The 18,523-nt window shown below is 43.0% G+C and overlaps 1 protein-coding gene and 1 long non-coding RNA gene across 2 annotated transcripts in view; both read left to right on the plus strand.

Annotated features, from left to right (window-relative positions):
* LOC133257653 (uncharacterized) overlaps positions 1 to 11,969 on the plus strand; it is a 39,161-nt gene extending 27,192 nt beyond the window's left edge. Inside the window, exon 2 of the long non-coding RNA XR_009739633.1 lies at positions 8,453 to 11,969. This is a non-coding gene — a long non-coding RNA (uncharacterized LOC133257653). The remainder of the gene's footprint in view (positions 1 to 8,452) is intronic.
* Positions 1 to 18,523, plus strand: part of ABL1 (ABL proto-oncogene 1, non-receptor tyrosine kinase) — a 150,145-nt gene that overhangs the window by 27,334 nt on the left and 104,288 nt on the right. The gene's annotated exons all lie outside the window — the stretch shown is intronic.

Genomic DNA, 18,523 nt, shown 5'->3' on the forward strand with positions numbered 1-18,523 from the left:
GTCATGAGGAAGGAGGCTCGGCATACGCAAAGGCGGGATCGAGCCTCAGGAGTCCCCCTGGAAATTCTCGAGCATATACCCCCAAAACCAGAGTCTGCCTACTTTCTGCTTTACGGGGGGCTGTCCCCCACTACCTCTCTGAAAAAAAGTTAGCTTACAGCTCCAGTTAATAATTCCTGGGTGTGACAGTGTTTAACCTACAAACTCCTTTGGAAATCCTCTAGCCTGCCTGAATAGGTTTTTCCGGCAACATGTGATTGTTCAGAGCCTCCCAACTGTGAGAAGCAGGAGATGTTCTAACTGTCTAAACACAGATTCTTTTGAGTAGTTAAAAGATTGATTAGAAATTGTATTGGTGAAGGGATTTTCACTTGTTGGGCCAATGTTTGCTGCTAAGTCTCCATATCCCTTACCTGCTGTGTCCCTGGCAGTGTATTGGTTAATATAATTGGTGTAAATAGTAGCTTTAATGTTTGTAACCTGGGACCCTTGAGTTAATTCTTTTTCTTGTTGTAGCCCACCACACCTTTGCTCTGTAGGAATGCAACTTTATCTAATGCTTTTGGAGGGTGGCTCCTGACCAATCACCTTTAGAGAAAAATAAGTTTTCTGAAGAAAAGGTCTTAAAATGTTAACAGGCCTCCAGGCCAGAAGATGATGCAAATCACCTAAGCTTTTGCATATGATAAGTTTGCAGGAAGAAAGCCTGGTTTGCTGCAAGACTCTACCCCTTCCCCCATTATCCTCTGTGCATAACTTAAGGTATAAAAACTACTTTGAAAAATAAAGTGCGGGCCTTGTTCACCGAAACTTGGTCTCACCATGTCGTTCTTTCTCTTACCTTCTGGCTGAATTATTCAGCCTCTTTTCTCCACTGAATTTCCTCACTGAGCTATCCTTATTTCAGCCTCTTTTCTCCACTGAACTTTACTGAGCTATCCTCATTCTATTACTCTTTATATCCTTAATTAACATTTAATTAAGCAATTGTTTCCTGATCTTCGCCTACGCCGTCTCTCCTTCGAATACCCTGGTTCAGCCGGGGCTGGTCCCCGGCAGGTGGCGCCCGAAACAGGGACTTTCGAAGGTAAGCTCCCCAAAGCAATCAGAGCCATCAGCCCTATTGCTCCCCGTTCTCGGAACAACTGGGTGACCAGCCCTCTTGTTCCCCCACGGAGCAGTTTGGGTGACCAGCCCTACTGCTCCTCCCTTGGAACAGTTTGGGCCATCAGCCTACTGTTCCTCCCCCGGAACAATCTGGGTTATCAGCCCTATTGTTCTTCCAGTGTTCGGGACGGCTAGGACCCCACTCAAGGGTGCCGCGGACCCCCCTGTAGGATAGACAGGGCGAGAGGAGTGGGAAGTGTTGAAAGTGTTAAAGAGTTAGACTTAGAGAAAACGGTTTCTGAAGTTAAAAGGCCAAAGAAGAGCCTGATCTTTTAAAAGCTAAAAGCTTTATCTTCTATTATACTTAATTTTCTGACATGGGTAACATGAAACTAAGAATGGCAACTCTTTATACAAGTAATCTTGAAACTGTTAAAGAGGCTACTGTTAATTTAGATACTTGGGTGAAGGTAAAAAACAACTAAAAACGTATCCTATAAATATGATTAAAAATGTTCTGGACCCTCGTCATGAGGCTGTGGGATGACCTATGGGAGAGGCTATAGCGGTGGATGGTAGTGGGTCTCCACCTTCTGCGCAGATCATATTTTCTGCCATTGACGAAGAAAAGGAGGGAGACTGTGCTCTACCTCCGGAGGAAGGAGAGGGCTTACAGGACGCTGCGGCCGGGCGCCCTGGCGAGCCCCCTCCCCCTCTACACAAACCTTTAAAAATTTATCCAACAATTTCTGATTTAAGGTGACTACTCCACCTCCGCTTGCACCTCCCAGGGCCTAAGAATTCCCCAGTTTACATCCAAAGTCTCCCAGAGCATTGCCTAAAGCTAAAAAAGATAAAAAAGACTTCTTTTAAACAAAGGAGCTTTTAAAAAATACACAATATACAGAGCCTGCTCCTTGAAGAAAACCCCTCAGGGGGGCCTCACCCAAGCAAAAAAAATAAATAAAAAGAGAAAAAAATAAAAATAAAAAAAAAAAAGTAAAAAAAAAAAAAAAAAGAGAAAAAATAGAGAAAAGATCTAAAGATAGAGAAAAAGCTAAAGAGTGAAAAGGAGAGGAACAGAGAAGGAAGGAATCAGGGAACGCAGCAAGATTGAGAAAGGAAGAAAGGAAGTTAGAAAAAGAGATAGAGAGAGAGACTAAGAGACGCTGTGACCAGGTGCCCTGGCGAGCTCCCCCTCCCCCCCACCCCCCCTGCGCAAACCTTAAAAAAAAAAAAAAAAAAATCCACCACTTTTTGATTTAAGGCGATCACCGCCGCCTCCGTTTGCGCCTTCCAGGGCCCAAGAGTTCCCCACTTTGCCCCCAAAGCCTCTCAAAGTGTTGCCTAAGCCTGAGGAAGATAAAAAGTTTTTTGAACAGTGGAGATTTTAAAACAGACTGCGTGCACAATATGCAGTGCTCCTTGGAGAAAACCCCTCAGGGGGGTCTCACCCAGGCTAAGAAAAAAGCAGACAGTAAAGGGATTTAGCAACAATATTAACCCCTGATATGCCGGTTGCTCCGATTCCAAGGGGAGTGGCTGGCCCCCCTTCTTGAGGGCATTATAGGACTTGTGCTAGGGTGTAGCTCGCTTTCTTTTCAAGAAATTTCGGTGGTATATGGTGTGGTAGATTCTGATTATATTGGAGAAATTATAGTTTTGATCTCGCCGCTTACCAAAACTGTGCAAATTAATAAAGGTCAAAGAATAACACAGTTTTTGCTTTTACCTTATCAGGCAGGAAAAAACTTGACTTCTCAAGCTAAGAGCCACAGAGCGTTTAGATCTAGTGATCCAGCCTTTTGGGTGCAGGAAATTACAGCTCCAAGGCCTTTAAAAGATCTTTTAATTCAAGAAAATAAAATGTCAGGGCTATTAGACACAGGAACAGACGTCTCTTAACATTGCTGGGAAAGACTGACCCAGCTCCTGGCCAACACATACTACTGAAAATGAGTTGAGATTAGAGAAAGTGATATGCGGGTTGGGAATGCTGTAGAGAAAAAGGTGAGGGAGAGTTTAAAACCTTCCAGAGTAGTGAGTTCCCCGTTGCTGGAAGTATTCAAGCAAATATTAGATGGTTGCTTGTCATCTAAAAGGCTATAGACCAGATTTTACAAAATCGTTTACAAAACGATAACTGGAGAAGCTTATAAACATGTTGTGCAACACCTCTTTACTTGCTTCTCATATTTAGGTCTGCCAAAAGTTTTAAAAACTGATGATGCCCCTTTGAAGCTGCGGAGAGATTGTTTACTAACTTTAAATGATTTCCAAAAATTATTAGGAGACATTAATTGGATATGCCCACATTTAAAACTGACTACTGCAGATTTAAAGCCTTTGTTTAATTGCTTAAAAAGTGACCCTAATTCCAGTTCTAAGTTGACTAGTGAGACAGAGTTGGCTCTTGTTAAAGTAGATGAGACTTTAAATGATCAGTTAATTAGGATTAATACTACCAAAAGATGAGATTAAATTATTCTTGCCATAAAACATACACCTACAGGGTGATTGTGACAAAAAGGCCCATTGGTTCCATCTACCAGTGACCCCAAGAAAAATAGTTTTATCTTATCCTAGCTCAGTGGCACAATTAATTATAAAAGGAGGAAAAAAGAAGTGTGGAACTTTTTAGAAAAAAAAAAAAAGAGTAGCAAATATAGTAATTCCATTCAATAAGGATCAACTGCAAGTCTTCTACAAAATAGTGATGATTGGCAAGTTGCCCTGATAGATTTCAGGGGTCAAATTTTGTTTCATTTGCCCTCAAGCCCCCACAGTAGTTAAAAGTTCAAAAATGTTAGATTGGCAGTTTGAGGATACCTGTGGAACTTTCTAACCCTATGTAGTTCCTACGCTCCCCTTTACCCTATGGGGGAGGGACGTGCTGTCTCAAATAAGAGATACTCAGAGAAGGGTTTTCTCAATTTCTTAGTTATCAACAGGCGGTACAATTAACAATACTTTATATATTGTTATAAATACGTAATATAAATATATTTGCCTAACTACAGTTTGCCTAATTAGGTATGGGTATAAATAAAACATAATAAAGGTATGCCTAATTATAGATCTATACTTACTTAATTTGTATATAAATCAATATATGTATTATATATATACTGTATAATTAAATGTATATTGCAGTAATATAATGTGTGTGGCTGATATTAATTGGTATGGATTGATGTGCTGTGATGATATATGTTCTGTATGCTGTATAATTATATATGTGTGACATGTATTATTGCAGTACATTGGTTTGTGTTGGTTGGTATTGGCTGTGTGCGTGTTGTATTGCTGTAATATATATGAATTAATATATTAATTATAAGATTAATTCAAGTATATTGATTTACATATATTGTATGTCAATAAGTTTATACTTGTTGCCATATATAAATACATTTTGCATTTAGGTATATCTGTATACTAAAATGAGATAAGGAGGTTATACATTTATTATTTAAATTTATAGAGACCTAAACTAAACATTAGACCTAAATTAACATATCTCTAAATTTATATTGTTAAAATGTAAATTTTAAAAATTAAATTGACAACTGCTTGATAATTCCTTTGCCCTAAAACCCCCATAGGTGTAATTGGGGTGGCCAGACAAAAAATTGGTTTTATAGCAAAACGGCCCCCTAGAGTGGGTCCATCTTTCCGCTCAAACTAAAAAAGTAGTGGCTTCTTATCCAGGATTGATAGCTACTTTGATATTAAAGGAAAAAAGCGGAACATTGGATTATTTGGTAAAGAGCCATCAGAAATTGTAATTCCATATAATAAGGAACAACTTGTTGCTCTTCTAATGTTTGATAAAAATTGGCAGATTGCTGCAGGAAACTATTTTGGTCAAAATTTTGCATCATTTACCCTCACATGTTTTGCTGAATTTTATATCCAGACATCCAGTTATTTTTCCTGTCAGATGTAAACAATCTCCTATTCCAAATGCTCAGATAGCCTTTACTGACGGGTCAGCAAATGGTAAAGCCTCCATAGTTACTAAAAATCACCAAAAGGTTTTAGAAACACGGGAAACTTCAGCTCAAAGAGCTGAAATAACAGCAGTCATAGAGGCTTTTGCTATGTTTGCAGATGAGGAATTTAACCTTTATTCTGATTCTCAGTATATTGTCAGGTTGTTTCCACACATTGAAACTGCGGTTTTGCCTGAAAATAAAACTACCATATTTAATTTGTTAACTAAATTTGGAAAAGAAATAAAGTATTTTTCATTGGACACATTTGGGCTCATTCCATCATTGCCCGGCCCTTAAAATGCCTTTAATGATTTGGCTAACTTGTTAACCAGAAATACAGTGGCTACTGTGATTGAGGAGGCCAGAGCCTCTCACTCACTTCATCATCAATATGCTACTGCTTTAAGATATCAATTCCAAATTCCCAGAGAGACTGCTCGAGAGATTGTGCATTCTTGCCTACACTGCCCCACTGTTTATAATAGTCTACCTATGGGAGTTAATACTCGCGGTCTCAAACCCAACGTACTCTGGCAAATGGATGTAACTCATGTCTCTTCATTTGGAAAACTCCTTTGTTCTTTAACTGTAGACACCTTTTCTCATGTTATTATTGCAACTGCTCGTACAGGGGAAGCAATTAAAGATGTGATACAACATCTCTTTACTTGTTTTTCATATTTGAGCCTGCTAAAAGCTCTGAAAACTGACAATGCTCCTGCGTCTAAGTCTTTTCAGGAATTTTGTATAAAGTTTCAAATTAAACATAATACTGTCATCCCTTATAATCCCCAGGGACAGGCCATTGTTGAAAGAGCGCATCAAACATTAAAAATCCAAATTCAAAAACTAAAAGAAGGGGAGTTTAAGTATAGTTCTCCCCATCAAATCTTGCAACATGCTCTTTTCGTAATAAATATTCTAAATACTGATCTGGCTGGAACTACTGCAATGCTTTGTCATTGATGCCTGGAGCAATTAAATGCAAAACCATTAGTCAAATGGAAGGACCTCCTCTCAGGACAATGGAAGGGTCCTGACCCATTATTAACTAGCGGATGCAGATTCTCCAATTTAGATCCAAGACAGGTTGATTCGCCATGTTGCAGACCCCCAGACATCCAGTTCCCCCATTGCTTCGATCACAATAGAGAAGCCCGCCAGAAGGGGAGGCAAGATAAACATTGAGATCCTGGCACGACCGATGGGGCTGCTGCAGCGCGAACTCCAACCAGAAAATAATTCTACTTACTCTGTTTTGGCTTGTCTACCCTCTCCTTATGTTTTTCTCTTTACCAATGATTCTGGAAAACTTAATGTACATGTGACTTTCACTGGTGGACCCAATGTAGTGACTTGTGAACAATGCATGCTCTCATCTTGTTTAAACCCTCAATGTAATGTTTGCTCCTTTATAGTGTTACAATGTCCACCTTATCTTATGATGTAACCACTTATTGATATGTTAACTATAGTCTTGCTATGTTACAACAACTACAAGATTTAATGTGATCACGACGATTTGTGGGCTTTACTTATTTTAGGAATATCAGCTTTAATAGCAGCAATTACTTCTGTTACTGTGGCAGCAATATCATTGACTCAACAAGTGCATACTGCCCAATATGTTGATACCATGTCTAAAAATGTTTCTTTAACCCTAGCAACACAGAAAGTTATAGATAAAAAATTGGAGATGAGAGTAGAGGCCTTAGAAGAGGCAATAATGCATATTGGGACTGAGTTACAGGCTTTAAAAGTGAAAATGGCTCTGTCTTGCCACGCTGATTACCGGTGGATATGCGTGACATCTTTAAAGGTAAACGAGACAGATTATGAATGGGAAAAAATCAAAAATTGTATCTCAGGTGTTTGGAACAGCTCTGACATTGGCCTGGACTTAGGGAAATTTCATAATCAAATACAGACCCTGGAACACTCTCGACTGGATTTTACCACCGCTGGAGCAGCTAATGACTTATTTCACACCTTCTCTAACTTTATTTCTGGAAAAAAACATTCTGTCTAATATCTTTAGTTCTAATTTTGCTTCTCATAATCATTCTTCCTTGTATTGTCAGGATTCTTCGGCAGAACATTCAAAAGCTCGCGACTGAGCTGCATCTGGCTGTTTTAAGAAATAAAAAGGGGGAGATGCCGGGAGCCGGCATATTGCATATTGAGTGCATATTGCATATTGAGTGCAGCACTTTTCAGGATCTGGAATAGCTCAACTGGAATTCTATCACTGCCGGTAGCCAGCGTGAGGAACTCCGCCCATGACAAAGGTCATGAGGAAGGAGGCTCGGCATACGCAAAGGCGGGATCGAGCCTCAGGAGTCCCCCTGGAAATTCTCGAGCATATACCCCCAAAACCAGAGTCTGCCTACTTTCTGCTTTACGGGGGGCTGTCCCCCACTACCTCTCTGAAAAAAGTTAGCTTACAGCTCCAGTTAATAATTCCTGGGTGTGACAGTGTTTAACCTACAAACTCCTTTGGAAATCCTCTAGCCTGCCTGAATAGGTTTTTCCGGCAACATGTGATTGTTCAGAGCCTCCCAACTGTGAGAAGCAGGAGATGTTCTAACTGTCTAAACACAGATTCTTTTGAGTAGTTAAAAGATTGATTAGAAATTGTATTGGTGAAGGGATTTTCACTTGTTGGGCCAATGTTTGCTGCTAAGTCTCCATATCCCTTACCTGCTGTGTCCCTGGCAGTGTATTGGTTAATATAATTGGTGTAAATAGTAGCTTTAATGTTTGTAACCTGGGACCCTTGAGTTAATTCTTTTTCTTGTTGTAGCCCACCACACCTTTGCTCTGTAGGAATGCAACTTTATCTAATGCTTTTGGAGGGTGGCTCCTGACCAATCACCTTTAGAGAAAAATAAGTTTTCTGAAGAAAAGGTCTTAAAATGTTAACAGGCCTCCAGGCCAGAAGATGATGCAAATCACCTAAGCTTTTGCATATGATAAGTTTGCAGGAAGAAAGCCTGGTTTGCTGCAAGACTCTACCCCTTCCCCCATTATCCTCTGTGCATAACTTAAGGTATAAAAACTACTTTGAAAAATAAAGTGCGGGCCTTGTTCACCGAAACTTGGTCTCACCATGTCGTTCTTTCTCTTACCTTCTGGCTGAATTATTCAGCCTCTTTTCTCCACTGAATTTCCTCACTGAGCTATCCTTATTTCAGCCTCTTTTCTCCACTGAACTTTACTGAGCTATCCTCATTCTATTACTCTTTATATCCTTAATTAACATTTAATTAAGCAATTGTTTCCTGATCTTCGCCTACGCCGTCTCTCCTTCGAATACCCTGGTTCAGCCGGGGCTGGTCCCCGGCAAGGTAGGAATGCCAGACCACCTTACCTGTCTCCTAAGAAACCTGTATGCAGGTCAAGAAGCAACAGTTAGAACCAGACATGGAACAACAGACTGGTTCAAACTTGAGAAAGGAATATGATAAGGTTGTATATTGTCACCCTGCTTATTTAACTTATATGCAGAACATATGATGCAGAATGCCAGGCTGGATGAATCACAGGCTGGAATCAAGATTGCTGGGAAAAATATCAGCAACCTCAGATACACAGATGATACCCTCTAATGGCAGAAGCGAAGAGGAACTAAAGAGTCTCTTAATGAAGGTGAAAGAGGAGAGTGAAAAAGCTGACTCCAAACTCAGCATTCAACAAACTAAGATCATGACATCCATTCCCATTATTTCATGGCAAATAGAAAGGGAGAAAGTGGAAGCAGTGACAGACTTTATTTTTTTGAGCTCCAAAATCACTGAAGATGGTGACTGCAGCCATGAAATTAAAAGATGCTTGCTCCTTGGAATAAAAGCTAGATAGTGTATTAAAAAGCAGAGACATCACTTTGCTGACAAAGGTTTGTATAGTCAAAGCTATGGTTTATCTAGTACTCATGTACTGATGTGAGAGTTGGACCATAAAGAAAGCTGAGCACCAAAGAATTGATGCTTTTGAATTGTGCTGGAGAGTGGGAGTCCCTTGAGCTGCAGGGAGATCAAACCAGTCAATCTTAAAGGAACTCAACCCTGAATATTCATTGGAAGGACTGATGCTGAAGCTCCAATACTTTGGCCACCTGATGGCAAGGAGGAGGCAACTCATTGGAAAAGACCCTGATGCTGGGGAGGATTGAAGGCAAAAGGAGAAGGGAGTGGCAGAGGACGTGATGGTTAAATAGCATCACCTACTCAATGGACATGAGTTTGAAAAAACTCTGGGGATTGTGAAGGACAGGGAAGCCTGGTGTGCTGCAGTCCATGGGGTCGCAGAGAGTCAGACATGACTTGGTGCCTGAACAACAACAACAACAGTGCAATACCACATTGCGGATCTCTGTTATTCCATTTAGTGCGTCTTCTCTCAGATTTCTTTATAAGATGTTATCTGAGTCGATGATATTCTTGATTGTGTTATAAGAGGTGAATGTTATGTAGCTTTCTAATGAATAATTTTAAAAATCTAAAACATGTTGATTCTTTACCTAATTATCTTTTTAAATGAAGAATCTCTACCAAACCCTGTCTCCACCATGACCCCAAGCATGATGAGTGTATCTTTTTCCTGCTGTCAGGCTGCAGTTCACACTGGTTTAATGTTGCTATAGATCACTTTTAGGGACATTTAATCATCATTTAGACTAGATTTGAAGTACAACCGTTTATCTCCTCCTGAAGCAGTGGTAATTTATCGTAATAAATTGTGCTAAGTTGTGTTTTGGTCCTTGATTAAGTCCAACACACGAGCTTCTGATGTGTGAGTTCTTATTGAATTATGAGGGGCAATTAAATGAATGCTGGTAACCATTATCTGAGAATAAAAAAACCTCAGTTCAGAAAGGCATGGCAGAGTAGAATATATGAACTGATACGAAATAACTGACATATCTTTATATTATTATGTTAGTCTAATTGTGTTCCTTTTAATATGACATTTGGGGTTTAATATAAATAAATAGCACCAAGTTTCAATCTCTGAAAACTGAAGAGCCCATTATTTAACCTAAAAATGGTCATGGCTCAGAAAATGGGATTCCATGTCATTTCCTTGCTACCTGCCAGAATCCACCCCCTCCAGAGAGGTATCACTTCCCCTGCTCCAGCTGCATTCTTTGCTTATCACTGTGGCATTTATCACTCTGTTTTATAATTGCCTCTCTGTCATTTCCTCTTACATGTCTTTAGAGCAGAGATTGTGTTTAGTGCCTGTCACATAGGATATTCAGTAAGTATTCAGTGACTGAGTGTGTAAGGAATAGTTGAACCTGGGTGATGTTTTGAGCTTGGAGAAGAGACCAAGGGAAGGTGTGTTAGCTGTCTGAAGATATTTAAAGGATGGTTATTGAGAGGAAGCTGGTCTCACCCTACACTGCTTTGGAAAGCAGAATTAGGAGAAGTTGATGGCAGTCACAAAGTAAAATGTGTTTGGGCTCAGTGTGGAAAGAGTTTTCAGACAGGAGAGGAGTTGAGCAATAGCATGAGTGCCTTGGAAAACCAGGATCATTTTATCACTGGGGTTATTCAGAAGGAGGCAAGATGTGACGATAAAGAGGGATTCGAATTCAGTGGGGCCTCTCAGGACTCTTCCTTCTCTGAGTATCTTCATTGAGTGCCCTAGGGAACAGTCTCAGGGAGATTATTCTTTAATAAGGGAGAGGAGATGTCTTCAGGTGGCAAAGGAAAAAATTTGTTAGGAATGGCTTGGCTGCAGTATTTAGGGTGGTACATGGATTAAGGCAGAAAGGCACATTGGGCTTGCTTCAGTGATGACCTCAAATGCCAAGCCAAAGATTCTGGGGATATTTGGCAGCCAATGAAAGTTACAGAGGATTCCCATTAATCTGTTAGCGTCATGAGAGTATCCCCAGTACTTAGAACAGTAGAGTACGTGTTTAATAAATGTTTGTTGAAGGAGTTTGTCAAAAGATCAGAGCCATGATTTAGCATAATCAGTCTGTAGTTTGAGAAGGAGGTAAGGAGGGCCTGATGAACAGCAGTGATGCCAAGAGCCATCTTGGGTATGGGCTCGACTGGGTTGGTCAAGTGGGCAGAGATGGGCAAGAGGGAAAAGTGACTCTCTTGAACTTCAGTCTGGTAACCAAAAACAGCAGTGAAATCACAGAAATAGGGCAGTTCCTTGCACTTCTCATGTAAGCAGAAGGTGAGCCTTGTTCTGGGCATGCTTTAGTAATGCTGTTGGTTGACAGTCTGCATCCACTCTTCTCACTGTTTTGTACACAGCTGCACTCGCTCACCACTTATTTCCATGGTGTTCATGGTTCTCACTTGACTTGGGAAGTCTAGGTCTCTGGAGAGAATCAACTGTAATGATGAGAATAAGTGCCTGGTAGGATTACTTCCTGAAGATTCAGTAAGACACACCCCTTCACGTGGTTTTCCTCTTCACTCGTAAGGTGTATTTGATGTGTTAGCTATAATAGTGTGTAAGTTAGGAGACCGTTTTGAGCAATTCTCTCCTTTTTTCTACTTTGGAAAAGCTAAGCAAAACTGTATTTTCTTGTGTTTTGGGCACCCTGGAGCTCCTCTCCCTGGGCATGCGGCGCTGTGGAATGAAGGCTGTCTCTGCAAACCCAGCTCCAGGGGCCTCTGCGTAGCTGCTGCTCTGCCTGGTCTCCAGAGATGGGGTCTGTGACCTGCCATCTGCGGATGTCTGCCCCGGCTGACCAAGGAGGCCGGGCCTCGTTCCAGGACCTGTGCCTTTCACGCCTTTAATTGTGCAGGAAGAACACCCTTTAGCGTCAGGATAAGTTTCTGTCAGGATACCCAAGTGTCGACCACACTTCTCCTTTATTAAAAAGTGATCTGCAGACTGTGGTTGTTTTACTGTGTACGCCATTTAGTATTTCTCTGTGAGAGAAGAGGCAACCACTTTTCTTATGAAGACGAATGGGTTTCGAAATGCAAAGATCAACAAATAGAAGCTGGTTCCCTGCTGTCGTAGCCTGCTTCCAAGTTTATACCGCTTTAGGAAAGCAGCTGAGTCTGGGAGGCTTTGTGTTTTCTCACTTCCTTTTCTCCTTGACTTTGGTCACACCGGGCTCACACAGAGCCCCCTCTCCCTGCCCCCCTGCCCCAGGTTTCCTCCTGCAGAGAGCTGCTTCTCCGGCTTTCTGCATCTGGGTGGGGAGTTTAATTAATTATGTGGTCAAATGAAAGGCATTTACTTCAGATATTCCGTATGAAATTGCAACAGACTTTAGATTTCCAGCTAGCTTATTCAGTGGGTCACTTAATTCTTTACGACTTTTAAAACATTTTGACGAATGCAGGCACAACAAAATTGGTGCCTTTTTCAGCAATTTTTCAGCACTGCTATAAATGGCCGTTTTCTCTTCTAAACCATTGAAGTCCATTTCACTCTTAACATTTCCTCTTCACCTTTAGACTTACCTTGGCAGTGTCTAAGGCCACCCGATAGTGTTTCACCGAAAAAGAGAAATAGGGCTGTGGGAGTTGAGGGGAAGATGTTGTTTTATTGCTGCTGTTTGCCAACTTATCTTCAGATGTCTAAGGGAACTTTTGTGCCCATGGTGCCAGCTTGCCGCTGGCCTCTGCAGAATAGCGTTGGCTGGCTACATTCTATTATGTGATAACTGATCTGTGTCCACTTTGCCTTGACTATAAGGAGGTTTTGAGGTGTGTGTGCCTGGGGCATTTTAAAAGGAAATGAAAACCAAACTTTCTTGCCCCGTCCTCATGGCTGTGGGATGTGGGCATTTGGAATCAAGCTCTTTCTTGCCCCATGCTCATGGCTGTGGGATCAGGGCATTTGGAATCCTCTAGAACCTCAGCCTGGGCAGAGCAGGGCTTCTCTTGGTGTTACCTGCTGGATTCGCTACACAGTTGACCTCAGGAAAAGGGGGAGAATCCTGAATGCTGGGTGGAAAGGGGGGTCTCAGGCCGTTTTATTCTTCAGAATTTCCTTCTGACCTTGTGGGAAGGCAGTCTGGGGCCCTCAAAACTTGCCGTGTAAGGGAAGAAACTGAGATTGGCTCAAGCATTCTTTCTTATGACAGGCTTATGACAGGCTCTGAGTTCAGCCCACTGGGGAAGTCTGCTCGCCTCATGGAGGAGAACGCCAGATCCTGTTGAGAATCTAATGTCGTACAAGAAACTGGAGAGTTTGGGCAAGATTCTGAGAAAGCTGAGAAGCCATGGTCTCTCCAGGACGCCCCCATGCACTGTCTTTTCTCCCCCAGGAGCATTACCCCAGTTCCCTTCCTTGAAGGGATATTGTTGACATTACCTCGGTGGTTCCCTGACTTAGATTGAGGGCTTACTCTGAGTGGGCGACCTGCTGCTGGGTGCTCAACGTCTCACGCCCATTTTGCTTTGCAGAGTGGCTAAGAGTTTGGGCCCAGGAGTGAGTCAGACGTGGGATGGAGTTCTGACCCTGTCTTTACCAGCTTCAGATCTGGCTGGTGGTTTCAGCTAAAATCATACCTGTTTCCTTGGGTTTGGGAGGGCATTCTCTCACTCATTAGAGCAGAGGGAGGCCTGGTAAGTGCCTAACAGCAGTTCTCCAGGGCTGGGGAGGCCTGGGGGCACCCGCAGAGCTTGCTGTCTCACGTAGAGCAAGGGGTGAGCGTTTCCCAGGATGTCTGCCATTTATTATAATAACTATTGAGCATATCGTGTCTGGAATTCTCCTAGTCTCTGGCTTAATCCTCCCAATCACACTGCAGGGCTAGTGTCACTAAGTAGCCACGCTTCCCATCTTCTCAGTGGTGGGCCTGGACGAGAGCCCAGGCTCCTGTCACAGACTTGGAAGGCTCACCCTTGGCCACCTTGCGGCTCTTTAGTTTCCCCACTTTAGCCTTGTTAAAATGTGGTCTCCTTAGGATTGTCACTGCCTTGCCTGCAGATCCTGGGGCTGTCGGGACGTCATTTTGCTGTGCCAAGGAGAAGCAGTGGCTGTGTTTGGTCTCTTACCCCCTCCTTAAAGGCAGTCCTTTGGTGTGGCGACTTCCAAGTGGCTGCTATCGAGTGGATTCCTGTTATTCTTGGGTTTGTATTAGACAGCACTGTCCTATAACAGGAGACCTGTTGTTCCTGAATTTCTTTCCGTTCTCTTAACATTCACTCTTACAAATGTCAGGGGTTCTTGAAAGCAGGAAATACTCCATTCTTTTCCAAGTGGCTGCATAATTGATCCTTGTAAGAAGACCCAAAAATATTAGGTGACAGCTTTTCTGCTAAAATATTGGGATAACACATCCTTAACATACTGCTTCTCTACTTTTTAAGGAAGAAATTTTCTCGGTGGCTAAATGTGTCTGCCCCGCCCCCAACCCCCACCCCCACCCCCACCCCCACCCCCGTTTTTGTGACTATTCATGGGCTTTGGCATATCATTGAAATCTGATCATTGACTTTGGAGTAGCAAATCACACCTCTAACCTGTCAGTCCTTCCCCACCCTGAAGCTTCTCCCAGCCTTTTCTCTTTCCTCTGTGAAGGAAAGGTCTTTTTTGGGAAGCATTTTCAGACCAGGAGGACAAAAATCAAGAAATGCTGAAATATCCTGTTTTAACCAACTCCCCCTTTAATTTTTTGAAAAATCATTGTTAGACATTAACAGATTTCTTCCATGCTCTGTCACGAACATCGCATCTCGCAGCTACCATGTGGCCAGAAGATTCTCCCAGTTCAATTATTCTGCTTTGAAATAATATAAATCTTCATTTAGTGGGCTATCCAGCCATTTCTTCAAATGTTTAAAAAAAATATTTGAAAAGTTAAGTATTTCCTTACCAATGAAAACAATTTTCTGTTTCTCTCCGTTAAATGAGTGCTCATTACTAAAAAAGAGAATGCATGTTTTTCCATCAGGTCTATCGTGTGTGTTAGTTAAGTCACTTCAGTTGTGTCTGACTCTTTGCGACCCTGTGGGCTATGATGAATAGTGTGTATTTATACGTGTCTTTTGGTAAATACAGGTAAGAATTCTTGAACTGCTAGCCATAGGGTGTGCATATACGAATTTTTAATAAATACTGTTAAAGAGAATTCAGAAGTATAGAAAGGGATCACAAAGAAAGTAAAAGCCGTCCACAATTTCACTGAGCTCTCCGATCCTGTTTAGAGATAACCCACTCTTTGTTCTGTGGAAACCTTTCAGATTTATTTCTCTGCTCAGAGCCATACCGCTCACATATAGAAACTGTTCATTTACTTTTAAAAAAACCTTTCACAATATATTGTAAATATTTTTCCACGCCACTGAATGTAGAATATGGTAACTTTTATTTTGTGTTGGGTGCATGGGTGTGTACTTTTTAGTGATTGCCTATGTTTATACTGATTTTCAAATTGAGCCTTCCCAAAGGAAAAAAGAACAGTTGGGTGCATAAAGTCTGCCAGGCGGTGTGCCCCGTACTCATACAGGAATCACCGCATCAGATCCTCATTTCATCCGGCCGTGCGCACTGGCCTCTTCTTGCTTTCGGACTTTATGCTGTACAACTTATTTTTCATACAGAAGCCTGAATAATCTTTCAGGAATGCAAATGAGATCATATTGCTCCTCTGCTAAAAACCCTCCAGTAGCTTCTCATTTCACTTCAGCTAAAAGCCAAACGCCTAACCAAGATCTGCCCCATCCATGTCCCCAGCCTCCCCCCACAGCCACGTTGGCCCCATCTTGCTATTCATTAAACAGGACAGATCTGTTTCAACCAGAAGGTCTTTGCCCTGCTTTCTAGTTCCTCTGCCCTGGGACACTGGGTGATGGGCTTTCCTTCCTTTCAGATCCCAGTGCAAATTGAATTCAAGTGAAGTGAACCCCAGAATACATGTACTTGGTAGGAACACTTCAAAAAACCTAGCCAAGGGGCTTCCCTGGTGACTCAATGGTAAAGAATTCACCTGCCAGTGCAGGAGACACAGGTTCAATCCCTGATCCGGGAAGATCCCACATGCCTCAGAGCGCCTGAGCACGCGTGCCACAACTGTCGAGCCTGTGCTCTGGAGCCCGGGAGCTGCAACGACTAAAGCCCTTGCGCCTAGAGCTTATGCTCCCCAGCAAGGGAGGCCACGACAGTGAGATGCCTGCGCAGCAGCAGAGAGCCAGTACGGCCAGAAATAAACACAACAAATAAATACAATTAAAAACCTAGCAAAATGTAGGCTAGAGCATGCCACCTTATAAATTCCACTACTGACTCCACATTTTGGTGATTCTTTTCATTTATTTTTCTTTTGACAAAATATCTGCTATATGCCAGCTCTGTTGTACTGGTGTTTGGTGGGGTTATAGCATTAAAAAGAAAAAAGACAGTCATGATTCTTGCTTTTATGGGGTCCTTTGGGGTCATTACGGAGAAGGCAGTGGCACCCCACTCCAGTGCTCTTGCCTGGAAAATCCCATGGGCAGAGGAGCCTGGTAGGCTGCAGTCCATGGGGTTGCGAAGAGTCGGACACGACTGAGCGACTTCACTTTCACTTTTCACTTTCATGCACTGGAGAAGGAAATGGCAACCCACTCCAGTGTTCTTGCCTGGAGAATCCCAGGGACGGTGGAGCCTGGTAGGCTGCAGTCCATGGGGTCACACAGAGTTGGACACGACTAAAGTGACTTAGCAGTTGGGGTCATTAATCCTGCTGTGGAGAAGGCTGCCAGGTGGAATGATTCAGAACTCAAGTTCTGGAGTCAGACTGAAAGTGAAAGTGGTTCAATCATGTCTGACTCTTTGCAACCCCAGGGACTATACAGTCCATGGAATTCTCCAGGCCAGAATACTGGAGTGGGTAACCTTTCCCTTCTCCAGGGGATCTTCCCAGCCCAGTAATCAAACTCAGGTCTCCCACATTGCAGGCGGATTCTTTACCAGCTGCGCCACAAGGGAAGCCCAAGAATGCTGGAGTGAGCAGTCTATCCCTTCTCCAGCAGATCTTCCCAACCCAGGAATCAAACTGGGGTCTCCTGAATTGCAGGCAGTTTCTTTACCAACTGAATCTTTCAGGGAAGACTAGTGGGATTCAAAAATGTTGGTCGCACCACTTGTAAGTTGTATAACCGTGTTTCATTCTGCATCCCAGTTTTCCCATCAGTATTATCTATTTCTGCATGACAAATCTCCTCACAGTGTAGAGGCTTAAAACAACAAGCATCACGTCACAGTGTCTGTGGGCCAGGAATTTAGAAGTGGGTTTGCTGGCTGAGTCTGGCTTGTGATCTTCAGTGAGACTGCAGTCTGGACATCAATTGGGGCTACAGCCATCTGACAGTTTGACTGGGGCTGGTGGGGAAAGGGGGGTCGTTTTCAAGGAGGCTCCCTCATAGGGCTGGCAGGGTGATGCTGAATGTTAACGTGAGGCTTCAGCTTTTCGCCACATGGCCCTCTCCACAGGCTACCTGAGTGGCTGCAGAGCAGGCAGTCCAAGAGACCACAAGGCCAAAACCACTGTGTCTTTTACGACCTGGCCGCAGAAGTCGCACTGTTGTTTCTGCCGTATGCTGTCGGTTATACTGGCCAGCATTATTCAGTAAGGGAGGGGACTAAAGTTTGCCAACAAAGGTCCATCTAGTCAAAGCTATGGCTTTTCCAGTAGTCATGTATGGATGTGAGAGTTGGACTATAAAGAAAGCTGAGAGCCGAAGAATTGATGTTTTTGAACTGTGTTGGAGAAGACTCTTGAGAGTCCCTTGGACTGCAAGGAGATCCAACCAGTCCATCCTAAAGGAAATCAGTCCTGAATATTCATTGGAAGGACTGGTGCTGAAGCTGAAACTCCAATACTCTGGCCACCTGATGCGAAGACCTGACTCATTTGAAAAGACCCTGATGCTGGGAAAGATTGAGAGCAGGAGGAGAAGGGGACGACAGAGGATGAGATGGTTGGATGGCATCACCGACTCGATGGACATGAGTTTGAGTAAACTCCGAAAGTTAGTGATGGACAGGGAGGCCTGGCATGCTATAGTCCTTGGGGTTGCAAAGAGTCGGACATGACTCAGCGACTGAACTGAACTGAAGGTGCAGTGGGAATCACTGGGGACCATGTTGGATGCTGACTGCCATACCGGCCCTGCAGTGACCATCCTAATGGTACTCGCATCCTTGGGTTATAGTGAGGATTAAACGAGATTATACGGGTAAAGTGAATGAGGAAAACTCCCCAGGACACAGCAGGCACTGCGGGCATCTCAGTTGTGACTGTGTCTTGTCATTAACCACCACCACTACCTCCTCTGCCCTCCCACATGAGATACCGTCCTAACATAATGGGTTTGGGGGGAGGGCAGGAAGAGGAGACCTTTAAGCCGAGACTGGACCAAGGGGCAGGCTTCGGAGCAGTAAGAACTTTCCAGGCCAAGGGGCAGCACATGCGAAGGTCCTGAGTGGGCAGGCTGCTGAACGGG

This window comes from Bos javanicus, chromosome 11 (genome assembly GCF_032452875.1).
Source record: "Bos javanicus breed banteng chromosome 11, ARS-OSU_banteng_1.0, whole genome shotgun sequence".
In the NCBI taxonomy this organism is placed as follows: Eukaryota; Metazoa; Chordata; class Mammalia; order Artiodactyla; family Bovidae; genus Bos; species Bos javanicus.